The sequence below is a fragment of the Oenanthe melanoleuca genome, chromosome 12, assembly GCF_029582105.1.
Source record: "Oenanthe melanoleuca isolate GR-GAL-2019-014 chromosome 12, OMel1.0, whole genome shotgun sequence".
Taxonomy (NCBI): Eukaryota; Metazoa; Chordata; class Aves; order Passeriformes; family Muscicapidae; genus Oenanthe; species Oenanthe melanoleuca.
This window is the reverse complement of record NC_079346.1, coordinates 9,974,276-9,990,064: the sequence shown is the minus strand read 5'-3', so window position 1 is coordinate 9,990,064 and position 15,789 is coordinate 9,974,276.

Genomic DNA, 15,789 nt, shown 5'->3' with positions numbered 1-15,789 from the left:
CTAGTACTATAAAAAAATAAAACACAGAATGATCTAAACCAATAAGATATGATTTTATGCCAAGATGTGAGAATGGATCTATATCTTTATCAGGTTCCTCTCACTCGAGAGATTAAAATCACATGGAAGCTTGTTAGAAATTCACTCTATACAGTATATCTTTCAGAAATACATTGTAATGATGTCTGACAGGTTCAGAAGTGAATTATAGACTCGGGGGTAACTTCTACCTCTTCCCACGTAGGAATCCCACAGCCCAGCCAGGTCCACCCCCATGTGTGCACAGGCATGCCCTGGGGCATCCCAACAGGATGCCTCCAGGCTCTGGGCAAACACAAGCTCCAGGACCAGGGGCACTCGAGCTTTTCCCTAATTCAGAGCAGATTGCTCAAAGCCTGGGTAGCTCAACCTCGTACTGGGCTGTTTTCACTGCATCATAAATCAATCTGGGTTGGAAGGAGCCTTAAAGTTTACCCAGTTCCCACCCCCTGCCTGGGGCAGGAACACCTTCCTCTAGACCAGAGCTCCATCCAACCTGGGCTGGTTTTTCACCTTCTAAACTCAGGCTTGGAAATGCAACGAAGAGAATGTTGGAGGGGAACCCTACAGAGGGGCTGAGGTCCTGTGCAGACCTGCCCTTGTCCAAGAGGTGTGTGTGCTGCTGCTTCTTGTCCCATGGACAAATGCACATTTGCTAATCCTCCTCTGGATGCCTGCATTCAGCAGGGAGGAAAAAACCCAGAGTACCTATAGCTGGTAATATTTATTCCTCCTATACTTCATGCCAGGAAAGCTGCCACCTCTGTTTCTTGATTTTCCTTCTCCTTTTTTTCCCTCTCACTTACTGTGTCTTGGGTGGATGTGTTTGCTGTTATAAAGTCTATTGAAACATAAACATATACTTTTAAAATAGCATTTCACTCTGACAATGCTCCTGGAGAGAGCTGAGAATATTATGGTGGAGATAATGTACTCCAGACAATAAGAGAAGACAGGAGCGGGAAGCTTATCTGCTAGAACCCCTATTGCCTATTTCAACAATAATCCCCTTCAAAATGATGTTTTTCTGTGTACACTTAAAATGCATGATATTCAGCCTGTTCGTGTGGCTTTTAATAGCCTGGATAATTTTCCATACAATTAATTCCCTGAATATATTCTGTTTTGCCACTGCAATTTTTAACGTGGGCTGTTCCTCCAGGGGTGCGGGATAACCCCTCTTGGAGCAGCACTCCCCATGCAGGAGCTCAGGGAGGATGCTCGAGATGGGTGGGTGGCTCTGCACAGCCTGGTGCAGCCACAGCTCCTCTTCTGAAGACAGACTGTAAGGTTTTATTTTTCCTGCTCGCTTTGATTTCTGTGGTAGTGGAATCACGAGGATTTTGTCTCTGAAAGCAATGCTAAGCCCAGATATGGAAAGAAAGGGCTAAGTGACAGCTGATGAGCAGCTGGGGAAGGTGGGGGGCATGTCCTGCATTGCAGGGCTGTGCTGTGATGCTCTGCAGGCTCTGAAGAACCAGAGCTGCTGCCATGAGCCAGGGGAATGTTCCCCAAGGGAAAAGGGGGTGGGAGCCTGACTTGCTTCACCTACTGAAGAGCTCCAGGGCAGGGGTTTGGCCAGGCTGGAAATAAGGAAGGTATGGACAGATTATTTCCATGGCTGCATTTAGTGCTTCAAGGCAGCCTAAAATGACCTCTAAAACAAGGGCTGTGCTCACTCCCACTGATAGGCACAGGGAAAGTGGATTCTGTCCCACTAACTGCAGACACATGGACATCCATAGTCATGGAAAAACATTTCTCCCACTTCCCTACGGGCCACTGGCCTCTGTGGGAGCAGGAGCTCAGTGTTACAGGACAGGAAGGGCTGGCAAGGCAGATCTTCCCCCGGGTGTATATCAGCTTTGTCTCTTCCAGGGAGAACAATGCCAGCTCAGTTTACACCCGCTGAGGATCTAATTGGCATTTGGCTCTGGCTGCAGAATTAGGATTGCTTCATCATTGTGCTTCTGATCCTGTATCACGGGAATCAATGAGGAATTTGATTACAGGCTCCTATTTGGATGCTCAGCCCCACTTGGGGATGTTAATCATCAAAGTTGGGACTGAGGGGTGCAGAGAATTGGCTGGGAAATTTAGATCACTTTTCAAAAGGAAAATGGAAGCCAAGTCTATGTGGTCTGGAAGAGTTTAATAACAGCTGAAATTTAACTTGGAAAAGAAAATGATCCCAAGGGTTGATGCTGTTTTGTCATTGACTTGTGTTCAAGCTCTCCTCTCTTCAGCTATCATATGGGTACAGTGCATGAAACTGGCTCCTGGAAGAGAACAGAGATGCTGGTGTGGTTATTCAGCTTCTGGCATGTTGTGGTTTTACAGTGGAATCTCATCTGCCCCTGCCTGAGAAAATCCAGATACATCACACCACTAGCTAAACCCACTTTTCCTCCCAAGCTGCCCTGACCAACCCACAGAAGGAATATAAACCATATGAGCCATTATCTTCAGCCAGGCTCGAGCTGGGCTGCTGGGCAGGGGAAGGCACTGCCTGCTCCCACTGCAGCTGGGGCTGGTCTGTCCCAGGGCTGGGACTCTGGGACAGGGATTCACCCCACAGCCCTCTCCCAGCTGGCATTTGTCATTCAACCCACCCATCAGGCTCAGATGAGTTACTAAAAGCTCAGTTTGCATTGCAGGACCATGACACAGATGAGCAATGAGGTTGGGTCACGACCATTGATGATAGAAGTGAATCAGTGCACCACGGACGGGCCAAGGAGAGATTATTAACTCAGTGCTTAATGCAGAGTGCCAAAATCAGGATTTCCCATTGGCTCTGTACTGATTAGTGTGTGACCTCAGGAAAATCTCATGATGTCTGGGAGCCTCAGTTTCCTCACCTGCAATACAATGATAAGGCCCATCACTACTCTTCACTGCTGATAAAAAACTGATCTTACAGGGCTCAGAGCACACAAACCAAAACCCTCCCTCAGACCCAGTGGGGATAAGCAGGGTCATATGGTCTATGAATGCAAAATCCCTAAGAGTGGGTGGTTTTATTTGTTTTCTTCATTTTAATGAACAACTCTTCCACCTATTTCCAAGCTCATGAGGCACCTTCTACTGCTGCAAAAACAAAAAATGTATTTCTCTGTGCCAGCAGCAGACTCATAAGCAGACTAGGAAATAAGGTATGTGCTGCTCAGGACTGTCTCATGGATATACACGAGTTACATCCTTTTCCATCATTTTGCTGATTAATAGGCATAATATCGTGTCTGATCACTGCAGTAAGTATACTGTGAAAGATAACCACTGAAGACATCTAATTGTTTTCCCTTTGGGTTTTTTTGGGGGGGTAATGCTTTAAAATAATGGCCCTAATCATTATTAATTCCTTTAGTGTTCGCTGGAATAGCATCAATCACAACTAACTCCTTTGCTATTAATGTGGATGTCACAGATACTTCTGTAGGGTTTCTTTCTGCTAGGATTCGGTGTTCATTAGCTGCAGCACTTTTTTTCCCCATTATTCCTGAAGGGTTTGAGAAATCTCTTGCTGGGGGGAGCCAGCAGGCTGTATGCTCAGCTCATCTGGTGGGAGAAGGGATAGGTCTGCTTTTAAATGCAATGACCCTTGAGTTCCCTCTCTGCCACAGATCTGACTCCTCTTACTCATCCACTCTGCATATGCTGCTCCAGCCATCAAAGATTAAAGACAGATTCCCACACTCTCTGAAACCATCAGGAGACCCCCCAGTTTTCCTTCACACACTCTCCAACCTGGCATATAGAAGGGAGCAAACACAAAGTTTTTAATTTGCCATGCTGACAAGCCTAGGATTTTAAGATTAAGCTGTGTGTCTAATGATGCTAATTAAGGAAATCTCTGAAGAACTAGCTGTGATCATAATAAATAACAATAAGGTCCTCAATTTTCCTCTGAATAAGTCATCGTGAAAGGAATGAAATAAATTTATGGGGCAGTTGCAGCTATTGCAAGATTTACAGCAATGGAGATGATGTTGGTTCTCCAGATCCTACTGTTCACCTTGCCACTGTGAATTTGCTTTTCTATTAAAATGTTTCTTGTTTTTTTTCTGGGTGGTAGCAGCTGCAAGCTAGACTCTGGTCTGCCTTGTTCTCGTAGGAGTCCTGTTGAAGGGGATGTGTCAGGAGCAAACATGTCCTTGCTGGTGCTTTCCTGCACCCAGAGCACTGCCTGCTGAGGGCATAGAGCTCCCCAGAGATTTTTGAATTATCTGGTGAGCAATGGAGGTTGCTAAACAGTGACATTTCAAAGACCTTCAGGCATCCCACCTTGCCTCCAGCTGCCAAGAGCTCCCAATATCACTTCACCCAGCACCTCCAGGCATCTCTGACCCCCTGTGCTGTCCATGATGTCTGTGTGTAGGCACCTGAATAGCTCCTGAGCCTGGCAGTGCCCTTGCCAGGTCTCCTCTAAAGTCTCTGAGCATAAATTTGCTCTTTAACTGCCCTAAACCAGTGGTGACACCACTCTGGTGACATTTGTCAAGTAAAGGGCTTGTCTCTAGGTCAGAGCTTTGGGAGGGTGTTGGTGAAGTAGCTGTAGCATTTCTGCTAACCACAAATCTTTCTTTACATAGCTTGAAAGGCAGTTTCAAAGCCAAGAAACTTGAGTTGCAATCACTCCTTTGGCCACATGTGTGTTTTCTCATTAGTGGGCATAATTGCTGCAAAATGCTGAGGATTTCACAAGCCTGTTGATATTGTTCTCTGACGAATTCAGGAAAATTCTAGTGGAGCCTCTTGCCCCATCTTTCAATTCCAATCAAGTCAGTATTCTGTATTTTTCACTGAAATGAAGCACCTCCCCATGGCCATACCCTTGTGAGCAACCTTACCAAGATAAAAGATGTGTTCCTGTGTGACTGTGTCCTCAATCCCAGCTCCTCCTTCATGCCTTAGAGCAAGGCTTATGAGTGGTGCAAAGGCAGGGGAAGGGACTGGTTTAGCATTCCCCAGGCATCCTTTGTAAATTCATTGCTGTTAGTTTGCCTGTGTAGTTGCACAACTCAATGAGTTTGTCATAGTCACAGTAACATCTCCTTTCAGCAGCACAGATAGCCCTGCTGTTGTAATAGCTGCTAAGAGAGACTTCCAGCTGGGACACACTTCCACTCAGCTCCTCCTGGCTCATCTGGAGCAAGCTGCTTTGTGGCTCATCCAAAAGATCCTCATTTCAGCACTGCCTTGGGAAAGGAGTTCTCCCAGCTCTGGTGCAAATGGAGGGGTCCCGGGGGGAAGAGCACAGCACTGTCTCCTAAATCCAGGGAAAATAGCAGGCACAGGCCTGATATAAAATTTATATGTTTATCTTAGGAATAAGAGGCAAGATCAAAGTCCTTGGAAAGGAGGAATAAATAGTTATGGGAGGGGAAGTTTACACTGGATATTGGGAAAAAAGGCTGTCAAACATAGGAAAAGCCTGCCCAGGGAAGTGGTGCAGTCACCATCTCTGGGGGGATTTGAGAGCTGTGAGGATGTGGCACCAAGGGCAAGTGTTGGACTGGGCAGTGCTGGCTTAATGGTTGGACTCAATGACCCTAACCCATTGAAAGGATTCCATGGCTGTATGAGAACATCTAACTGGGGAGATGTGTTTCTCCCAGTCCTTCCTCGTTTTTGCAAAACACAACCCAGGTATCTTTAGCACCTCAGTCTACACCCCAGTTACACCCTTGCCACCCACTGGGGTTTACAGGACAGGATTTTACCTCTCCTGACATGTGTGAGTGCTGAGCTGCCTCTCCATCACACCCCACTCCTTCCCAGGGGATCCCAGTGAGCACCCACAGCCCTGATATCCCCTTTTGCTGGGACACTGGGATTAGCCCTGGGGCAGGGCAGGCTTGTGCTGGGGTGAGGCTGCTGCAGGAATGGTTCCCTCGTGCTCCTGGTCCTGCTGGTCCTGACTGCCTTGACCTTCACACCGTCTGCTTGCCACAGTTTGAGTCTGGGTGAGTACCAAACCCTGCTGGGAATGCTGGCACTGCTGAGCTGACCCTCCTGGATCCCTGGCCTGTGCTTTCCTTTAACCCATCTGTGCTTCTCCTAGGCAAACAAGGTCACACCAGGCTTTGTGATCCTTCCCCAGCCTTTCTGGAGTTAAACTTCTAGAAAATTCATTATTTTTAAGCCATTGCAGGCTGCCTGTTACTATGGGCTGCAAACGTTGTTTTGAGATTGGAGATGCTTAGGACCTTTGTGAATATTATTTTCTATTGAAAACCACTATTTCTTGGTTTCCTTGAAATTCCAGCATCTTCTTCCAGGCAAAATCTGAATTACCATGAAAGAAAAAACTTTTGTTTGAGAAATGTTTAAGTTTTGAATTTTTCAGTCCTTGCAACACACATGGAAGTTTTTATTTCTATTGGGTTTTTTCTGTAAATTTCTTATCTCCATGCCTTCTGTATTCCCATATAGAAATGCATAAAGAAAAACTGGAATAATAACCTATGCCAATAGACCCTGTTTCCACAGATGTGCTGCTGGAAATATTCTGCCATTCTCTTTTGCATCCCATCAGTAAAATCCCAGGAGTAGTTGCTGCTTAGCACTAATAGAAATATGTCTTTATTTTTTTGGCACAATGTTTCCTATTAATATTGTAATATAAAATTTAAATTAAAAAAAAAAAAAGTTGGCTGGGCATTCTGCTTGGTGGACAGCTAGGAAATCAGATGTTTTCCGGTTCTGCATTGGATTAAAACCAATTTTTCTAACATCTTCTTTTTCACTATGATGTAAAGGTTTTATCTACAGTGTTTTCTAATCTCTGCAGCAGGGATCTTTGGGAGTTCATGGACTATTTCTAATGGATCTGCAAGACAAAACTGAGAAAAACAGGTTTTTTGTGCACACAGTTAGATGTGCTGTTCAGGGCTTCCCTCCTCTGCCAGAAAACACTTGAGGTAGAGAGTGTTTTAAAATTGCTCTTTCACACACTGCATTGGAAAAAATATGCCCCATCACCTGCTGTAATTATAATCTTCAAATTCCCATATAAGTGTTGATAAAATTGTTCTTGTTTCATTTATACAAACTTCCCTGTGCTCTGGGCATGTCATTTACCTTTTCCTATGCCTTACTTTCCTTCCTGGAAAACCAAGATTTTCTGTTGATTCACAGGAAGATTTTGGAAGAGGCAGCTCATATTTACAAAGTGCACTGAACGGGAAAATGACTTGCTAGGGGAAAATTCTCATTGCAGTAATTAATCTGATTCATCCAGGGCAAATAAGGGTGTTGCTGCACAATGTTTCCTTGTGGAGCAGAGAGGGCTGACAGGCTGCCTGTGCTCCCTGCCCATCCCTGGGCAAGGGGCTCATGAGCCACCAGGCACTGGCAGATGGGCTTTGATGAGGATGGGTGCCCTGGGCTGCTCCAGGCTGAATGACACCACAGGCACTGGAGATGGGAGGAACCCTCTGCAGTGTTTTGTGCCTTTCTGTGCTGTGCTTTTAGCAGCAGGGAAAGGGCCAAGGACTCCTCATGGCTGCTGAGCTGTAGTTAATAGCACAGTTAGTGTCTGCTCACCCATACTTGGCTGCCAAGGGCCATACAAATCACATGGTGAAGGGATTGAGGGGGTGAGAAATGGGGACAGAAGCCCCTGCAGCCACCAAGCTTTGCTTTAAGCCTGAAGAACCTGATGTTTCCCCAGTGCTGGACCCTGAGGTTGGATGGCAGGCTTTGGGAAGGTTTCACCAGTGAGGATGCCTGAGACACCCCAGCCTGGCACACCCCCCAGCCTCTCAGAGCTGAGCCAGAAGAACCTGTTTGAATGCAGAGACCAGACCCCACCCTCTGATCTGGCTCACAAGCCAGTGACCACTTCTATCTCTGGCCTAATATTTGCATTCATTTAATTAAATAATTTTTTATTTCCAAGGATAGTGATTAATCCACCAAGCACTTCTGCTATTGCTTAAAATGTATTAGCTGCTTAGCCCAGGAGAGAAGTAAAGGAATCTATGCTTTAGTGGCAAACAATGAGGTTTAAATACATCCCATCTCCTTTAACATCTCCTGCTAATTAGTGACAAAGGCCCTCCTGCTCAAGTGCAGCAAATATTTAACACCCACCTCCATTAGCCTGAAATTTATTTACCACCCTGTCCTCTGGCAGACATGGGAGCCCTTGCCACAGTCAGCAAGGTTCCCTGGGATTTCCAACCCCTGAGACACAAGACAGCTCCCAGGCAGCCCTGGCAAGAGAAACACTCTCATCTCCTGCTTTACTTTTGCTTGGGATAAAAGACAGCAAAAGTCTGCCAGTGTGAGCCACCATTCCAAAACACTTGTGGGATTAGTGAGGGTGAAGCATCCTAAGGGACATCTAATGGGGAAAGGAGAATTAAATACCTAGAAAACAAGAAAAACTGTGGCACTGTCCTGGGGAGCCCCAAGCAAGCCAGTGGGGAAGATTTCTGCAGAAATATCCCTCCTGACCTCTCCTGTTCCTGCCCTCACCAGTGGAGGTTGTTTGAGCAATCAGCAAAATCACACGTTGCTTTTCCCACTGGTGGGTAGAAGTGGCAGAGCCGGATTGTTTCTCTCCTGGGGCCCTGGTGCAGGGCTGGGGAGGAGGAATGGCTCTCCCCTGGCACTGAAGCCTGTAGGGCACGTTCAGCATCCTCATGATGCATGGTGAGAATCATCTGCAGGCAGGCAGGAGATGGGGCATTAACCAAAGAGATGGTGGGGCAGCCTGTGAGCACAGGGCTCTGCTCCTCTCCCAGCATCTCTCTGGAGCATGGCAGACACAGATTCCTGCTGACAAAGCACTTTAACACCAGCAATGAAAACACTGGGTTTTATTTCAAAATAATTAGCTCCTGGATTTGACAGACCTGTGGCCCCAACACTCTTCTGCACACTCTGTGCCTGCTGCCTGGACAAGCAGAACACAGCAGGACCTTCACCCATGAAGCACAGGGGGTGTGGGATCATCCTTGCCCCAGGGAGGGTTTTGGGGCCCCCTCACAACCCCTCATCCTATATTCTCATTGCAAAGTCACACTCCTCTTCCTGGCACTCCTCTCCCTGTCACAGTGTAGGTGACTGTATTTAAGGCAGTCTGCAGAGTCCCCATCACTGGAGTCCTCTAAGAGACAAACAGCCATGAAGGGTGATGTGCTCTGGGCCAGACTGCTCCATCCCATCCTCCTGTGCTGCCACAGCAGAGGCATTGCCATCACTCTGTGCATGGACAAAAGTGTGTCCCTTACAGCTGAACCAGGCCAAACCTTATTCATCCCCACACTTTCAATCCAATTGCTCTTCCACACAAATAATTTGCTATCAAATGGTGTGTGAATTTCCAGTCCACACCTCCCTGTGTCCTAGGGTAAACTCATGCTTCAGAGCTTCCCAGTCCAAATGAGAAGGGCCTGAGCTTTTATGTGGAAGACCTGTCCCTGAATGATGATCTGGGTGAGGTTGTTCTGGTTTTTTTGTTGCACCTCTCAACAAGAGCTGGAACAGAGGTCCTAGGAGCAAGCCCGTTGGGATATCTGCCTGTCACTTCAAGGTGTTTTAATTTGGATTGCTTAAATCACCAAAGTACCACAATTCCTGCCCAAGGGCACACAGGAGCTAAGTCTTTTCACTGAAGCAGCATTCAATTCCCTTCCTCCTACAAATGAGCTTGAGCTGTCCTGATAATTAGTACTTTATCTTGGATGGCACAAAAAGGAAAGAAAGGGTGGGGGGAGGGAATCCTCAGCCTTCACTGCTGGGCAGCCTCACAGTTTCTTCTTATTAGCTGTGATAATGATGGGAGAGAATAAAAGGCCCAGAGCTGCTTCAGTCACCTCATTTCATCTGGTCTGAGATTCGAGTCACTCGAGTGTCAAGAGAGCTTTTTAATTTCCAATATCACTGCTGCCAGAAATTAAAAATAAACTGGGAGCAAAACCATCAGATTAGCCAATCACACTGGAATTGCCTTTATTGTTATTGTTACTGTTGTTATTATTATTTGATCAGCTTTGGGAGAATTAAAGCTATTCAGCAAATCAAAATATATCTTGGATTTGAATGAACTGATATTAGCTATTCCATAGGCTGTATTAGTGATGGCCTAATAGCCTGAAACATCAAGGCATGCTCTGCTAGAATCAAGTTTAAATTAATGCTACCAGTTCATAAAAATTGCTTGTGTCTATATAACTTTCATCACGGCATCTTAAAACATTTAATTAGCTAAAGATACTGGGTGAAAAACCCCAGAGGTGATTGAGTCAGTATCTTGTCTGTATTAAAAAACCCAGGGAAATAAGATGAAGGCAGCAGGACCCGTGGCTTGGAGGATTCACTCCAGGTTTTACTTGTGCACATCCTCTCATGTGGGTGTCCACTTGCCCCTGAGCCTGCTCAGGACTAATGGAGGCATTTTGGCTGCACTCACAGATGAGACCTTTGATGCCAGCTCAGGGGCAAGAGAAAAAGCAGCAGAAGGAAAAGGATATGCTGAAAAAAAAAACAAAAACCACTTCAGAACAACTGTTCTAGTCTTATTCCCTCTTCTGCCACGAGAAAAATCTTTTAGGATGGCAAGGCACAAAGAGGGATAGGGGTTGCTATCCTACAAATACATACAGCTCACAGTCCTGGTAGTGTCTGAGACAGGACCTCTCACCCAGACTGAGATTATCCCTGACAGTTTGGGCTGCAAATGTGCAGTGAGAAAAGCAGGGCTGAACACTACAGCAAAGAGCAGGAAAGGGGTGCTGTCCAAACTCCAATATTCAATATCACAGGCTCTGAATGTACTTACAGCCATTCTGCTGTGTTAATGTGCTACAGAAGTCAATGCAGAAATGCACTTTTGCAGTAGAAACGGGTCTGCTGTCTGTGAAGAGCATCCTAGGAAAACAGCAGTGACACTGCTGAGGTTTTGTTGTACAGAGAGGAGTACAGCCTTGCCTTCCTTGCAGGGGATGAAGCCTCAAAAACTTTGGGTCTTTAAACAGGAAAATCCTGGTTGCTATTCCTGGCTGCTCATTGCTAGCCTGTGCCTCCGTCTCCCCAGTCACCAATAATTTTGTTAAACAGGATTTTCCATGTTATATTTTTGACTCTCAAAAACTCACTCCATTTTGATGTGGAATGCTAATTGGACATGTTCTTGATCTATTTCCCTTTATCCTTCTGGCACAATTTATTTCTCAGGTTTTGGTAGCATGAGTGCTTGGAGGAAGGAAGCAGCAGATTACATCAGAGTGAAGTTTCATCAGATCTCTTTGAATAAGGTGGGATAGATGTAGCAGCAGTGACTTTAAGATTTAGGTCCCCCAACATGTGAAGGTTCAGGAAGGCTCCAGCCCTTCTCCTATGGCTGCAGCCACTCTACATGTTCCCACCTGGGCACTCTGAGTGGGGTGTGAGCACACACTGGTACTGCCTGAACATTTTGGCATTTCCTCTCACATTAGGAAAAAGCACCTTCTTCCTAAGATAGCAGGTCTTATTTTTTTTACTGAAATTTTAAATTTCACATTTGTTTATTAAATACTTGATTCTGAATTCACAGTCACTCTTGCTGATCTCATGGCTTTTGTAATCAGGCAGGAAAAAGCAGTAAACATGCAGGATTCCTCTGTTCTTCCTTCTACTTGCAAATTGTAAAGTATTTGCAAACAAAGTATTATTGACAAAATTGTGAGTCATTGTGTATTATAAATAGATTTAATGATCTCTGTAGATGATCACAAACGAGAAGAAAAATTAATTGTATAAATGATTACTTTTTAATTATTTGCTCCATTCCAGTGCTTGCTGTTGCCTCATGGGAATTTTGAGGATCAGTTAATTAAAGTTCAGATAGGATCTTGAATAATGTTTCAGGGATCTAAGATACCAGGCTGCCTCTGTGAATTTGTTTTTATTTAAGTGTACCTTGTTGGATCTTAGCAGTCTATTTCATAACTCACCACTAACTTTGTATTTATAATTATTTGCTATGCAAATCTCCAAATATTTAATGTCACCTTCATTTCACATGCTAATCAGCTGTCTGCTTCACTCTGATTTGTGTGTATAATTTTGACTTTAATGAAGATTTGATTGTTTACATGAATAAACATTCGAAAGAATAAATTTAATGTCCAGTCTCACATGTAGCATACTTTAAAGCCAGAAGAGACTATTTGTATAAAATATGTGTAAACCAGACCATTTTATGCCTCCCAGAAGGTCTTGCAGTGACAGGAATGAATTTTTCCTGCCACACAGGTGAGTGCTATTGAGTTCAATAACATCTTGTTGAGTAAGAGCATATCTTTTAGAGCACATCCAGCCTCTATGAAAAGACTCCAGGTGATGATAAATGCATCCCTTTTCTTGACAAAGTGTGCTAATGGTTGTTCTCCACTGGTGCAAAGTGAAGGTATAGTTCCTATTGAAAGTGGTTTTCAGTATCATTATTAGTTAGCTTTTCATAGCAAAAAGAAAAAAAAAAAAAAAAAAAAAAAAAAAAAGAAAAGAAAAAAAAAAGGAAAGGAAAATCAAAAGAATGCTCCTTTTAGCTCTCCATGACATTCACAGCTCCCACAGCAGACGGTCTAGTGAGTAAATATAAAGTAACAGACTTTCTAACCACACTATTTACTTGGTTCTTTGCAATGGCTCTGAATGAGCCATTAAGGACTGTTGTGTAAATATAGGATTATGGGCTCTTTAAACACATGCTATTCACTTGCTCTGCCATTATGGGGATCTCTCACTCCCAGGCTCCTACTGACAGACTCTCTGTTAATCCTTCCAGAGGAAAGACAGCACTGGTCTCTGCTCCCACTGCCATCCACCCGTGGGGCCCAAAGGGTGCCCATGGGAGAGCACTGCCTCTGCCTGAGCACACCCAGGAAATTCACACACACCCACAGCTCACTGCCCTCCCAGCCCCAAACGAGCATGGCATGAGGGTTACACCTTGGCATCCCACTAGAGACTTAAGCAGCCTCTTCAAGGGTCTCTGCAGCCTATTCTGAGGATACAATGGATTTTTCTGTGGGTCTGTATAAGGACAAGGGGCATTGTTTCTGATCACCTGGCTTAGGAAGGATCCCTGTTGGCTTCACACACCAAAACTCATTACAGACCCCAAAACAGCTCACACCAACTTTCAGCAAGCTCAAGACTGATGGTAAAAAACACAACAGCTATGGATAGACCCAGTGCAGTGGTCAAAGTTACAATCAGCAGTCCAGACTGAATTTTCTAGGATGCTGCATTTCTTTAGTCAGTTATATCAAACCTTATCAACAAAACCTATTAAAAATAAAATCTTGGAAACACATATGAGCTCTGTAATCTGCAGTTATTCATTCTCAAAAATACTACATTTTAATGAGGTGTGCTTCCATTTGGCCTACACCAACTGGGTTTTAATCCTACCAGCAGCACTGGGAAACCAGAGGGGACAAAGTGATTGGCAATGAAGAACCACTACCAGCACCAATGAGTACTGGGAGAGCTTCAACCATGAGGCACAGGAAATACCATGTACCCCCAAACAGAGTGAGGCATTCTGGTGTCTGACACAACATTTGGCTTGCCTATCCCTTCCCATGGTAGGAGGAGGTGAAAACTAAGATAGGAGGAGTCTTGTCTGCTTCCTGCCCCTTCAGGTAACTCCTTAGGTGAAGCAAATTTGCACACAGTGTAAGAAAGGGATGTAAAGCCAGCTTCCACCACCCACTGCCATTGACTCCCTTACTCCTCGTGCAGTCTGAATGATGAGGCAGAGCAGAGGAATCTCCACCACCACAGCTCAGAACAAGTGCAAAGTGTCTGAAGGATATGAACAACATCAGAGTTTATCCCTAAGCAAGATCCCAGCCAGCAGCAGGTTCCTGTGTGCTGCTTGCACTGGGAACTGCAGTTCTACATGATATCATGTGAAAACATCTTCAGGCACTGTAGTGCATCACTTCCATATCTTCCCTCTGTTCCTGGAGCAGTGCTGAGTTTCCTGAGCACAGGGCAAGATGCAGCCCAAACAATCTAGTTTTTCTTCCTTTGACTGCTTCAAGTCTCATTTCAACAGGAATCCTAAAGCTTCTGCTTCACAGGAGCCTCTCACATCTTAATAAGAATCAGATACTGAACTTCTAAAAAGACATGCTAAGTCTGAGCCTGGGGCTGGCTCCAAATTCTGCTGAACTTGAATGAAATATTAACAGTGATTTGGATTAGACTCTTTATGGTTTGACAGACAAGAGAGAGAGGGGCTGATTGCTCCTTGCTCTCCTACAGATGTAAATCATCTGAAAGGAAAAGAGAGGGTAAAGCCATGATTTTCCTATTGCTGCATGAATCCTTTCACCTGGTAACTCACAGCATCCCCTGCTCCCTGGGACAGCTGGGGAAGCTCGTGCCTCTCATGGGGATGTCTCCTGATTAGCCAAAATGGGGATGGAGGCACAGGCCTCAGGGTTATTTATCTGCAGTATGCTGAAGGACTGTGAACTCACTAGTAACCCTTGGTATTACACCTGATTTTACCTGTGTCTAGAGAGGCCAATTTCTTTTATGGCTCTAATTTACCAAGTCTACAAATGTCAAGCCACGAAAAAAGTCCTAATACTACAGACAGCTTTGCTTAAAATGTAGCAATTAATAATCCCACTGCTTTTCCAATTTTCTGTTTAAGTTTTAATGTCCTTTATTGTGAGTCCTTGGCAGACATTTTAAGGCTTTTGTCTTACGAGTCTTGAGCTGCTTAGTGGTTTGAGATCTCTGTGGCATGAAAGTATTTAAAACCACAAACTCAGAAATGACACATACCTTGTTAGTTAGTGGCTGCATAATTCATGTCTTCTGCACTTCTTTCTTTATGGCAAGCATGTGTGGAGGGTGGAGTACTTGAGCTGATGCTTCCAGCCAGCAGAGCCTGGCAATATTGATCTTAACTTTGCTTTGGACAACCTATCCAGAACTGATGCTGCTGCTTGGTCTGTCCATGGTCTTTTCTAGACCTCTATAAATACTTGAGTCTTTCCTTTGGGGAGAAGCAGACATAAAATTATAATTATGCAATTTGAATTCAGATTAGGTGACATAAAATTGTTCCTTTCAAGATACCTGCTAGGAGACTTCTAACAGCAAAACCTGCTCAGGGTGTAACTTCTACATCACAGCCAAAAGTGAGTGAGGCCACAGATGTTTAGGACAGCTGCCAGTCTGCTGTAACTACCTCCAGCTCAGCAGAATTCCTCACAGGACACGAGCACTGCAGTTGCCTTCAGTGCCAGATGCCTTTTGGAGCTCTGTGGAGAACCTGTGAAGATACCAAATTCTCCCACTAATGCACTGGTTTGTTTAAAACTATTTCATCCTGCCTTTGTAAGCCTGGAGAGGATCTGAAGTCAGGATGGACATTTCAGCTTGATGACCCCTGGTAAGGGGTAGGGATAGGATGGTGGTTAGGGGAGAGGTTGTGATGGTGCTTAGGGGTAGTGGCTGGGGTTAGGCTTAGGCTTAGGCTTAGGGTTAGGGTTAGGTGTAGTGATGGGCTCTAGACAGTCCAAGAACCTACAGCTGCAGGAACACAGTGTCTGGAAAAGGTTTGCCAAGGCCATTCTGACAAACCCCCAGAATGGCTGCTCCTACATCTCTGACTGGAAAACCCATCCAAACCCATCCTCGTGGTTCTGGGTTAGGGAGAGGCTTAGGCTTAAGGTTAGGCTTAGGGTTAGCCTAGGGTTGGGCTCTAGGCAGTCCAAGAGCCTATAG